Raw genomic sequence first — 12,400 nt, 5'->3', positions numbered from 1 at the left:
AGCTTTTCTTCCCCGCTGGCACTAGTGGTAAAGAATCTGCCTGCCAGTGCAGGAGATGCAGGAGACACAGGTTCGAGCCCTGAGTTGGGAAGATCCACTGGCATAGGAAATGGTAACCCACTCCAGCATTCTTGCCTGGAAAATTCCATGGACAGAGGAGCCTGTCAGGCTACAGTTCATGGGGTCACAAAGAATTGGACATGACTGAGCACATACACATCTTAGATTCCATATATATGAGTTAATATGCGATATTTGTTTATCTCTTTCTGACTTACTTGACTGTATATAATAAGCTCAAGGTTCACTCACCTCATTAGAACTGACTCAAATGTGTTCCTTTCTATGGCTGAGTAATATTCCATTGTATATATGTACCACAGCATCTTTATCCATTCATCTGTCGGTGGGCATCTGGTTTGATAACATGTCCTAGCTATTGCAAATAGTGCTGAAGTGAACATTGGTGTACGTGTGTCTTTTTCAATTATGATTTTCTCAGGGTATATGCCCAGTAGTGGAGTCATTGGGCCTTATAGTAGTTTTATTCCTAGTTTTTTAAGGAATCTCCACACTGTCCTCCATAGTGGCTGTATCAATTTACATTCCCACCAACAGTGCAAGAGGGTTCCCTTTTCTCCACATCCTCTCCAGCACTTATTGTTTGTAGACTTTTTGATGATAGCCATTCTGACTGGTGTGAGGTGATATCTCATTGTAGTTTTGATTTGCATTTCTTTAATAATGAGTGATATTGAGCATCTTTTCATGTGTTTATCAGTCATCTGTATGTCTTCTTTGGAGATATGTCTTTTTAGGTCTTCTGCCCACTTTTTGATTGGGTTGTTTGTTTTTCTGGTATTGAGTTACATGAGCTGCTTGTATATTTTGAAGACTAATCCTTTGTCAGCTGTTTCATTTGTTTTCACCTTATTTATAGTTTTCTTTGCTGTGAAAAAGCTCTTAAGTTTAATTAGGTCCCACTTTATTTTTGTTTTTATTTCCATTACTCTGGGAGGTGGATCATAGAGGATCTTGCTGTGATTTATGTCAGAGAGTGTTCTGCCTATGTTTTCCTCTAAGAGTTGTATAGTTTATGGTTCTACATTTAGGCCCTTCATCCATTTTGAGTTTATCTTTGTGTATGGTGTTAGGAGGGGTTCTAATTTAATTCTTTCACACTTAGCTGTCCAGTTTTCCCAGCACCACTTATTGAAGACACTATCTTTTTTCATTGTATAGTCTTGCCTCCTTTGTCAAAGATAAGGTGCCCATAGGTGCATGGGTTTATCTCTGGGCTTTCTATCTTGCTCCATTGGTCTATATTTCTGTTTTTCTGCCAGTACCATACTGTCTTGATGAGTGTAGCTTTGTAGTATAGTCTGAAGTCAGGAAGGTTGATTCCTCCAACTCCATTCTTCTTTCCCAAAATTTCTTTAGCTATTCAGGGTCTTTTGTGTTTCCATATGAATTGTGAAAATTTTTATTCTAGTTCTGTGAAAAATACCATTAGTAATTTGATAGGGATTGCCTTGAATCTGGATTGCTTTTGGTAGTATAGTCATTTTCCCAATATTGATTCTTTTTCAGCCCAGGAACATGGAATATCTCTCCATTTGTTTAGTCATTTGTTTAGGTCATCTTTGATTTCTTTCATCTGTGTCTTAAAGTAGTAAAACAGTTTTAGGATAAGATAGTCCTGTAATGGTACTTTATGCCATTGAGTTGTACTTTATGCCATTGAGTTGTATATGTAAAAATGTACAACAATTTTTAAATGGTAAACTTTAAGGAATTTCCTGGTTGCCTAGTGGTTAGGATTCCATGCTTCCACTGCCAGGGTCCTAGGTTCAATCCTTGGTCAAGTAACTAAAATCCTGCAAGCCGCGGCATAACCAAAAAATAAAACTAAAAGGTGCTGTCACCTCAACAGAGGTAGGGAGGAAAACAAACAGATTAAAACCACAAACATGACCTAGAACCCCATAAGGACAGACAAATACATCTCCATTATTGTTGCCTTTGATCCTGGTGACAAAATATCTGCAGAAAGATATTTTCTGCAGGGCTCTACTTCACGGAGTTAAACATAAACACCTGGTCCAAAAGATAGAGATACTGAGAGTGAATCCAGGGGAAGACAAAGAAATTGCAGACCCAGCTGCTGCTTCATGCCAAAAGGTGAATCTGCAGATCAGCAACAAGATGTGGGAGCTGCAAAATGGTGGCTGCTTCTCTTCCACCACAGTCTCTGACCTCCCAGAGTCCCTCTGTGGCAGCCTCTGACCAAAAATATGCAGGAAGTAGAAGTGTCTGTGATGTGAGTCACCTAACCAAAGTGACACTTTACAACGGGCACCTCTTGTCATCTTGCTACTTATGAACATCTCTTTAAACCATACTTCATCTGTAAATAGAAACAACAGAGATGTGATTCTGCCTAACCGGATACATTTCTCCCACCTACAACCAAGAGAACACTAACACATCTCTGAAAGAGGGCACGAAGTCATATCTTTTAAGTCTTATTCATTCTTTACCTGATTCACACCCCAGTTTAATATCGTGTACCTTAAATACCAAAAAATAAAATTAACTAATAATACATCTTGTGTCAGAAGATAAGATGAGAGGGTGTTTGAAATTATTTGGTTAATGTATATGTGAGTCGATTCATACAAAAATAAATGATACTCATAATCATTACAGTCCTTGTTTCTGCATATGGTTACGTGGTTACTTCTACTTCCCATTCCACGGTTTCTTACCCTCACAAGCCCTTTCCCTGGTGATTGTCCTTTCCATGATGAAGTGACCCAACCTCTCACTCTTTAGGTTCATGGCCATTAGCAGTCCTAAATGAATTAGGGTGGTGTAGTTTCCATTGACTTTAATCAGTGGGCATGAGAGTACTGAGAAGTGCCTTATAGCAGCTCCTGCAGTGAATAGGAGGCATGATGGTGGGCATCCTTGTCTTGTTTTTAATCTTAAAAAGAATATTTCCAGTTATTCACATAGAAATACAGTATGCTACGGATTTCTGATGTGTAACCTTCTTAACAAATGCTTTCAAAATTTTCTTTATGAATAGTTGTTGCATCTCATCCCATATGCTGTATGCATTTATTAGGCTAATCTTATGACTTTCCTCTTTTAATCTGTCAATAAAGTTGATGGTTCAATTGCCTGTAAGCTCCAAATTCCCCTTTTCGTCCTGCTCTGTGAAAATGTTTTGGGCTCTTGCCATTTTTTTCCTGTGGCAGTTGTTACTAAAGTTTACCACTGGAGGGCGCCAGAGACAGTGAAAAGCAAGAGATTCGCTTCTGGTTCTGGCTTGAGGGCACAGCCATCTTCTGCAGGGCACCAGGCTTCTCCGGCGCCAGGCTCTCCCCCTCACATGGCTTCTACAGGGCCCGACTGGTGCAGAGCAATGTGGCCAGCACCACTCCATAGCCAGAAGCCTCCTTTAGACCTCCCTCAGGCAGTATTATTTGGGTTGGCCAAAAAGTTCCTTCTATTTTGTCTGTAAGCTATGATGGAAAAACCTGGATGAACTTTTTGGCAAACCCAATATATCAGAATGTTTCTAGTAAGACACTTGCCCGTGTACAACATTGCCAGTCACCTTAGAGAAAGATTTCCAGCAACTTTCAGAGGGCAGATTTCCAGATAGTTCCACTAGTGTGTCTCCACTACACAGCAACCAGTAACGCTGAAGAAGCTGAAGTTGAACAGTTCTATGAAGACCTACAAGACCTTCTACAACTAGTACCCAAAAGAGATGTCCTTTTCATTATAGGGGACTGGAATGCAAAAGTAGGAAGTCAAGAAACACCTGGAGTAACAGGCAAATTTGGCCTTGGAGTACAGAATGAAGCAGGGCGAAGTCTAATAGAGTTCTGCCAAGAGAACACACTGGTCATAGTGCATTCCAACAACACAAGAGAAGACTCTACACATGGACATCACCAGATGGTCGACACTGAAATCAGATTGATTATATTCTTTGCAGCCAAAGATGGAAAAGCTCTATACAGTCAGCAAAAACAAGACCGGGAGCTGACTGTGGCTCAGATCATGAGCTCCTTATTGCCAAATTCAGACTGAAATTGAAGAAAGTGGAGAAAACCACTAGACCATTCAGGTATGACCTAAATCAAATCCCTTATGATTAAACACTGGAAGTGAGAAACAGATTTAAGGGACTAGATCTGATAGACAGAGTGCCTGATGAACTATGGACGGAGGTTCGTGACATTGTACAGGAGACAGGGATCAAGACCATCCCCATGGAAAAGAAATGCAAAAGAGCAAAATGGCTGTCTGGGGAGGCCTTACAAATAGCTGTGAAAAGAAGGAAAGTGAAAAGCAAAGGGGAAAAGGAAAGATATACCCATTTGAATGCAGAGTTCCAAAGAATAGCAAGAAGAGATAAGAAAGCCTTCCTCAGCGATCAATGCAAAGAAATAGAGGAAAACAACAGAATGGGAAAGACTAGAGATCTCTTCAAGAAAATTAGAGATACCAAGGGGACATTTTATACAAAGATGGGCTCGATAAAGGACATAAATGGCAGGGACCTAACAGAAACAGAAGATATTAAGAAGAGGTGGAAGAATACACAGAAAAACTGCACAAGAAAGATCTTCACAACGCAGATAATCACGATGGTGTGATCACTCACTTAGAGCCAGACATCCTGGAATGTGAAGTCAAGTGGGCCTTAGAAAGCATCACTTCGAACAAAGCTAGTAGAGGTGATGGAATTCCAGTTGAGCTGTTTCAAATCCTGAAAGATGATGCTGTGAAAGTGCTGCACTCAATATGCCAGCACATTTGGAAAACTCAGCAGTGGCCACAGGACTGGAAAAGGTCAGTCTTCATTCCACTCCCAAAGAAAGGCAATGCCAAAGAATGCTCAAACTACCGCACAATTGCACTCATCTCACATGCTAGTAAAGTAATGCTCAAAATTCTCCAAGCCAGGCTTCAGCAATACGTGAACGGTGAACTTTCTGATGTTCAAGCTGATTTTATAAACGGCAGAGGCACCAGAGATCAAATTGCCAACATCCACTGGATCATCGAAAAAGCAAGAGAGTTCCAGAAAAACATCTATTTCTTCTTTATTGACTATGCCAAAGCCTTTGACTGTGTGGATCACAATACAGTCTGGAAAATTCTGAAAGAGATGGGAATACCAGACCACCTGACCTGCCTCCTGAGAAATCTGTATGCAGGTCAGGAAGCAACAGTTAGAACTGGACATGGAACAACAGACTGGTTCCAAAGAGGAAAATGAGTACGTCAAGGCTGTATACTGTCACCCTGCTTATTTAACTTATATGCAGAGTACATCATGAGAAACGCTGGACTGGAGGAAGCACAAGCTGGAATCAAGATTGCCAGGAGAAATCTCAATAACCTCAGATATGCAGATGACACCACCCTTATGGCAGAAAGTGAAGAGGAACTAAAGAGCCTCTTGATGAAAGTGAAAGAGGAGAGTGAAAAAGTTGGCTTAAAGCTCAACATTCAGAAAACTAAGATCATGGCATCTGGGCCCATCACTTCATGGCAAATAGATGGGGAACCAGTGGCTGACTTTATTTTGGGGGGCTCCGAAATCACTGCAGATGGTGATTGCAGCCATGAAATTAAAAGATGCTTACTCCTTAGAAGGAAAATTATGACCAACCTAGACAGCATATTACAAAGCAGAGACATTACTTTGCCAACAAAGGTCCATCTCGTTAAGGCTATGGTTTTTCCAGTAGTCATGTATGGATGGGAGAGTTGGACTATAAAGAAAGCTGAGTGCCGAAGAATTGATGCTTTTGAAGTGTGGTGTTGGAGAAGACTCTTGAGAGTCCCTTGGACTGCGAGGAGATCCAAGTAGTCCATCCTAAAGTAGATCAGTCCTGGGTGTTCATTGGTAGGACTGATGTTGAAGCTGAGACTCCAGTACTTTGGCCACCTGATGCGAAGAGCTGACTCATTGGAAAGGACCCTGATGCTGGAAAAGATTGAGGGCAGGAGGAGAAGGGAATGATAGAGGATGAGATGGTTGGATGGCATCACCGACTCAATGGACATGGGTTTGGGTGGACTCCGGGAGTTGGTGATGGACAGGGAGGCCTGGCGTGCTGTGGCTCATGGGGTCGCAAAGAGTAGGACACGACTGAGCGACTGAACTGACTGAACTGAACTACATGTTTTATTGACATTCTGTGCATTTCTGCCAGGTTCCTCCAGCCAGGTGAGAATTTCAACAGGAGGAACGGGAATTCTTTTCCTTGGGTGGCAAAGTATCTCCTGTGTGGGTTACTAGAGTATTTAATTCAGCCCTGTAGTGAGGCACTGTCTCCAGTGACCCGTATCTCAGCCATATTTCAGGAGGGACTTTTCCCTGGGTGACCTATCTCAGCCCTGGGCCAAGGGATGTTGCTTTGGGTGCTTTGTCTCTAATTTCAAAAGGTTGCACCACAAAAATTCTCTGCCACTCATTGAATCACAGCTGGGCCTCTCCAAAAAGATCTAGACTTTAGCCCTTGAGGCATAGTGAGAGCTTGCACTGGTCCTCCATCTCAGCCTAAGGGTGGTGACTCTTCCTGGAAGAGGGCTCATACGTGAGTGCACTACCCCAAATCAGGGCTAGATGGTTCCTCATGGACTCTGTCTCATAATCTCTGTGAAGTGGGGCTTTTTCTGAGGTGCTCTATCTCAGCTCAAGAAGAGAACTTTCTGTAAGTTCTCTCTCTCCCTCAGTCCTGAGGGATGACATGTTCTTGAGGGCTCGATCTTGCCCTTGAGAAAGAATACTTTTCCTTGGATGTTTTATATCAGCACTGTGGAGGACTTGGTTATGTTGGGGGTGCTTTCCTTGGTTGCTTCATGGCAGCCATTGAAGTGGGCAGCTTCTGTGGATGCGCTATATCAGTCCTGGGGTGGGGGTGACTATTCTTTCTTTGAGTGCTATATCACAATCCTGTGGGGGACCCTTCCTTGAGTGCTCATCACAGTGAAGTTGGAGGGTGGTTGCTGGATATTGAACCTCAACCTGGGTCAGGAAGTCTTCCTTGGGAACTCTGCTACATATTTAGGAGAGCAGATGTCTAGAAGATTCTGCTGCTATTGTACCACAATGCCTTCTCTGCCATTCAGTGATCCACACCCTGACTTTTCCAACCAGGCATGAGTTTCAGCTTCTGGAAGGTGCAGTGGGATTCTCGTGGGTGTTGTATCTCAGCCCAGGAGGAGTGCTATTTCTTAGTGGCTTTATATCATGTTCCAGAGCATGGAGTTCAAGCAAATTCCACTGGTGTGACACTACCCACACCTTCTCCACCATTCTGCGAGCCACAGCTGGGCTTCTCCAACATGGTCTGGATTTCTGCCCATGGAATGGAGGGGAGTGACTCTTTCTCTGGTTGGGAGTGCTCTTCCCGGGGCACTCTGTCCTCCATTTGGGATAGGAGGACATTTCCTTGGCTGCTGTTTATCAGCACTGCAGGTTGTGGCTTCTTCCTTGAGTGCACTCTCTCGGCTCCAAGGTGGCGGGGGAGTTTTCTCTAGATGTTCTCCCTCAGTCTGAGGGGGGTGGCTTTTCTTTGTGAACTCTCTCAGGTGTGGGAAGGCTCAAGGCAGTGGCTGCTTTCTTTTAGTCTTGGAGCAAGCTTCTTCTTCCTTTGTTGCCCTGTGTCAGCTCTTCAGTTGGAGTGGGAGGGGGCGATATATCCTTGGGAGCTCTGCCCCCATGTGGGGGCAGACTTTCTTTGAGTGTACCATTTCAGCTATGGAGGGATATATACCGCAGATGTTCTATGTCAGCCAGGATGATGGCTCATCATTACCATGCTTTGTAATAATTTTGAAGTGGAAGCTCTCATTGTAGTTTTCTTTCTCAGTTCTGGCAGACAGCTTTTCCTTGGGGACTGTCTCAGCCTTGTTAGATACGGGCTTTTCCTTGTGGCTTGTCATTTGTATTCTATTTCAGCATTGTTGTGATTTTTCTCAACTCTGAGGAATAAGACATTTCCTTGAGTGTTATATCCCCTTGGGAGATTCTTCTCTGTGTCCAACTCTTCCCTGGGAGGACCTTACTTGGTGCTCTGTCTCAACTTGGAGGGAGAAGGAGGGTGGAGAATTGTACTTCCGTTTCTCTCTTTCCCATGAGGGGTTTGAAGCCTTCTTCATGGGACTCATCCATAGAGAGGGCTCTTCTTTGGGTCTCTATCTTAGCTCTGTGGGAAAGACTCTTTAGGAGCTCTATCACAGCTCTCCCTGGTGCAGGGATGGTGGGGAGAGACTATGCCTTGGATAGCCTGTGGAATTTTTCTTTGGGTGCTCCAGCTCAGTTCTGAGGACAGACTTACTTGTGGGATCCAACTCAATCCTCGAGGCCTTCAGCCTAGAGTGCTTTAACGCAGCCAAGAAGTGGGGATGGCTTTTCCTTGAGTGTTCTATCTCAGCAATGGCTGGACATAAGGGTAAGGGGATGAACTTCCTTGGGTTCTATAAGGAATTACTGTAGACTAGGTGGCTTATCAACAACGGAAATTCATTTTGTACAGTTCTGAAGGCTGGAAGTTTGAGATCAGGGTGCCAATATGGACAGATTCTGGTGAGAGCTCTCTCCCAAATATGACTCCACTTTTTTCCATTTGACTATCCTGAACATGGTAAAGAGCTAGCTAGCTCTTTGGCCTCTTCTTATGATGGCACTAATTCCATTCCCATGAGAGCTCCACTCTCATGACTGAATTACTTTCCCCAAACCCCACCTCCAAATGCCATCACATTGATGTTAGGGTTTCAGTATATGACTTTTGGGGAGTGGGTACAATCAATCCATCGCAGGTGCTCTATTTCAGCTTTGGAGATAGTGACGGCTCCTTATATCTTCTCTTTCTATATTTAGAGTGCTCTTGACTTCTTACTAACCAATCTCTTTTTACTTTATTCCCCCATTACAGGCAATAATTCTTTATATTAAATGTTCACTGTTCAAATTACTGTGTGGTTTCTCTCTCTTGATTCAGCACAGTCTCAACTAGAATTGGTGCTGTGAGTAATCCCTAAGGTAGGCCCTTGGGGACTTCTTTGATTGTGCCTTTAGGCTTGAGTACAGTGCTCTGCTTCTTGCTAATGGGAAATAGGATGAAAGTAATCCATGGCATGAAGCAACATCACAATTTGTAAAACTGTCATGATGGATGATTGCCATAAAGTGCTAACCAAAGTACTGGGGAGCTGAAGTATCAAAATGGTTCCAGCAATGCGTGAGAGTTCCTCTTGTATCATATGCTCACAAATGTGTAGTGTAGTCTGTCCTCAATTTAGACATTTTGGTGGACCTTTAATGGTATCTCATTATGGCTTTAATTTGCATTCCTTTGATGATTAGCTTTGGAGCACCCATTTATAAGTTTAGTAGCCATTTGGATGTGTTCTTATGAAGTAACTTTTAAGATATTTTGCTCATATTTGAGTTGTCTTTTTCTTATCAACTTGTAAGAGTTCTGAATTCAGCTCCTTTGCTGGATATATATATACTATGAGTATCTTCTATGAGTCTCTGGGTTACCTTTTCACTCTCTTATTAGTGTTTGTTGATGAAAAAAAGTTCTTAATTTAATCAAATCCAATTGATTAATCTTGAGTTTTTTGATATCCTGTTTAAAAATCTATTCCTACCCCAAAGTTATGGAGATGATGTCCCAAGTTGTCTTATAGATCTCTGGCCCATCTCAAATAACATTGTGTATGCAATGAAGTGAAGGTCAGTATTCATGTTTCCTGTATGGTTATCTAGTGGATTTATTTTTAAAATGATTATTTCTACATAGATATGCAGTTAAGTTTTTCTGTAAATTTGTCTATTTCACCTAGGTTTTCAATTTTAATATGAAGTTGTTCACTATGTTCCAACCCCCTTTCAAAATCCTTGCTGGATCCATAGTTAGGTCTCCTTTTTCATCCCCAATGTTATTTATTTGTGGATTATTTTTCTCTTGACAGTTTCACTAACGGTTTGTCTATGGTTTTGTTGCTTTCAAAGGACAAACTTTTGGTTTTGTTGTTTTTCTCTATTGCAGTCTCTTATTGATTTCTTCTTTATTTTTACTACCTCCTTCTTTCTATTTTCTCTGGGTTTATTATACTCTTCTAACACTGGACACATGTCATTAATTTTCAGGCTTTTTTTTTTCTTCTAACATACAAATGCAAAGGCTATGCACTTCCAGCGAAGGTCCACTTTCACTGCATCCAAAATGTTTTGATATGTAATATTCTTCTTCATTTCCAAGTATTTATTTGAAAGAGTGTTTTAAAATCCTTGAATACATTTTGTTGTTGTTACTATTGACTTCTTTTTTTTAGTTGATTGGAGAGTATTATTCATGAAATTATTAATAAGTATTTTAACATTGTTGAGACTAAAGATCATTTTTATGTGCATGCTTGAGAAGAACTTATATTCTAACTGTTGTATACAGATTTCCATAAATGATTGATTAAGCTTATTAATTTTGTTGAAAATATTTATGCATTTACTAATTTTTTTTTCTGTTTGAACTAACAATAATTTCGAGAATTATGTTAAAATGTCCCACAATAAAGGTGGATTTTTCAGTTTCCTTCAATAGTTTTACTTATTTTCTTCTATTATAAATGTTAAGGCTGTTTTATTATTAGGTGCATTCAGATGTACTGTTGTTAAATGTTTCTGGTGAAATCAAATTTGGTTATTTTATAGTGAGCTTTTATACTCCACTTATGCATTTTTAAAAAGTCTCTTTTGTCTGATATTAGTATAACTACCTCAGCTTTCTTTTGGTTAATTTTTGCCTGTTATACAATATTAATTTATTTACATTTAATCATTCTATGTCCTCAAATTTTAAATCTTTATCTTAGCATAAAACTAGAATTTTTAAAAAATCGATTCTGACCACCTTAACTGGCAAATGTGGTATATTTACATTTATTATCATTACACATAATATTTAGACTTGCCTTTGGCAGGTTGCTTTGTGCCTTTTCTTTGTACTTCATGCTTATGTTCTTTATTACTAATTTTTTAATTTAAATTTTGACAATGAATGAAAGCATGAAAGTGAAAGGTGCTCAGTCGTCCAGGCCAGAATACTGCAGTGGGTAGCCTTTCCCATCTCCAGGGGATCTTCCCAACCTAGGGATCGAACCCAGGTCTCCTGCATTGCAGATTCTTTACCACACAGGTCAAGAAGCAACAGTTAGAACTGGACATGCAATAACAGACTGGTTCCAAATCGGGAAAGGAGTACTTCAAGACTATATTTTGTTACCCTGCTTATTCAACTTATATGCAGAGTACATCATGAGAAACGCTGGGCTGGAGGAAGCACAAGCTGGGACCAAGATTGCTGGAAGAAATATCAATAACCCCAGATATGCAGATGCTGCTGCTGCTGCTGCTGCTATGTCGCTTCAGTCATGTCCGACTCTGTGCGACCCCATAGACAGCAGCCCACTAGGCTCCTCCATCCCTGGGATTCTCCAGGCAAGAATACTGGAGTGGGTTGCCATTTCCTTCTCCAATGCATGAAAGTGAAAAGTGAAAGTGAAGTCGCTCAGTAATGCCCGACTCTTCACGACCCCATGGACTGCAGCCCACCAGGCTCCTCCGTCCATGGGATTTTCCAGGCAAGAGTACTGGAGTGGTTTGCCATATGCAGATGACACCACCCTTATGGCAGAATGTAAAGAAGAACTAAGGAGCCTCTTGATGGAAGTGAAAGAGGAGAGTGAAAAAATTGGCTTAAAGCTCCACATTCAGAAAACTAAGATCATGGCATCTGGTCCCATTTCTTCATGGCAAGATGGGGAAACAATGGAAACAATGACAGACTTTTGAGGGAGGGGGGGCTCCAAAATCACTGCAGATGGTGACTGCAGCCATGAAATTAAAAGACGCTTGCTTCTTGGAAGAAAAGTTATGACCAACCGAGACAGCATATTAAAAAGCAGAGACATTACTTTGCCAGCAAAGGTCCGTCTAGTCAAAGCTATGGTTTTTCCAGTAGTCATGTATGGATGTGAGAGTTGGACTATAAAGAAAGCTGAACGCTGAAGAATTGATACTTTTGAACTGTTGTGTTGGAGAAGACTCTTTAGAATCCCTTGGATAGCAAGGAGTTCCAACCAGTCCATGCTAAAGGAAGCCAGTCATGAATATTCATTGGAAGGACTGATGCTGAAGCTAAGCTCCAATACTTTGGCCACCTGATGTGAAGAACCGACTCATCTGAAAAGACCCTGATGCTAGGAAAGATTGAGGGTAGGAGGAGAAGGGAATGACAGAGGATGAGATGGTTGGATGGCATCACCGACTCAATGGACATAAGTTTGAGTAAAC

The sequence above is a fragment of the Capra hircus genome (assembly GCF_001704415.2).
Source record: "Capra hircus breed San Clemente chromosome X unlocalized genomic scaffold, ASM170441v1, whole genome shotgun sequence".
In the NCBI taxonomy this organism is placed as follows: domain Eukaryota; kingdom Metazoa; phylum Chordata; class Mammalia; order Artiodactyla; family Bovidae; genus Capra; species Capra hircus.
This window is presented reverse-complemented; position numbering follows the sequence as displayed.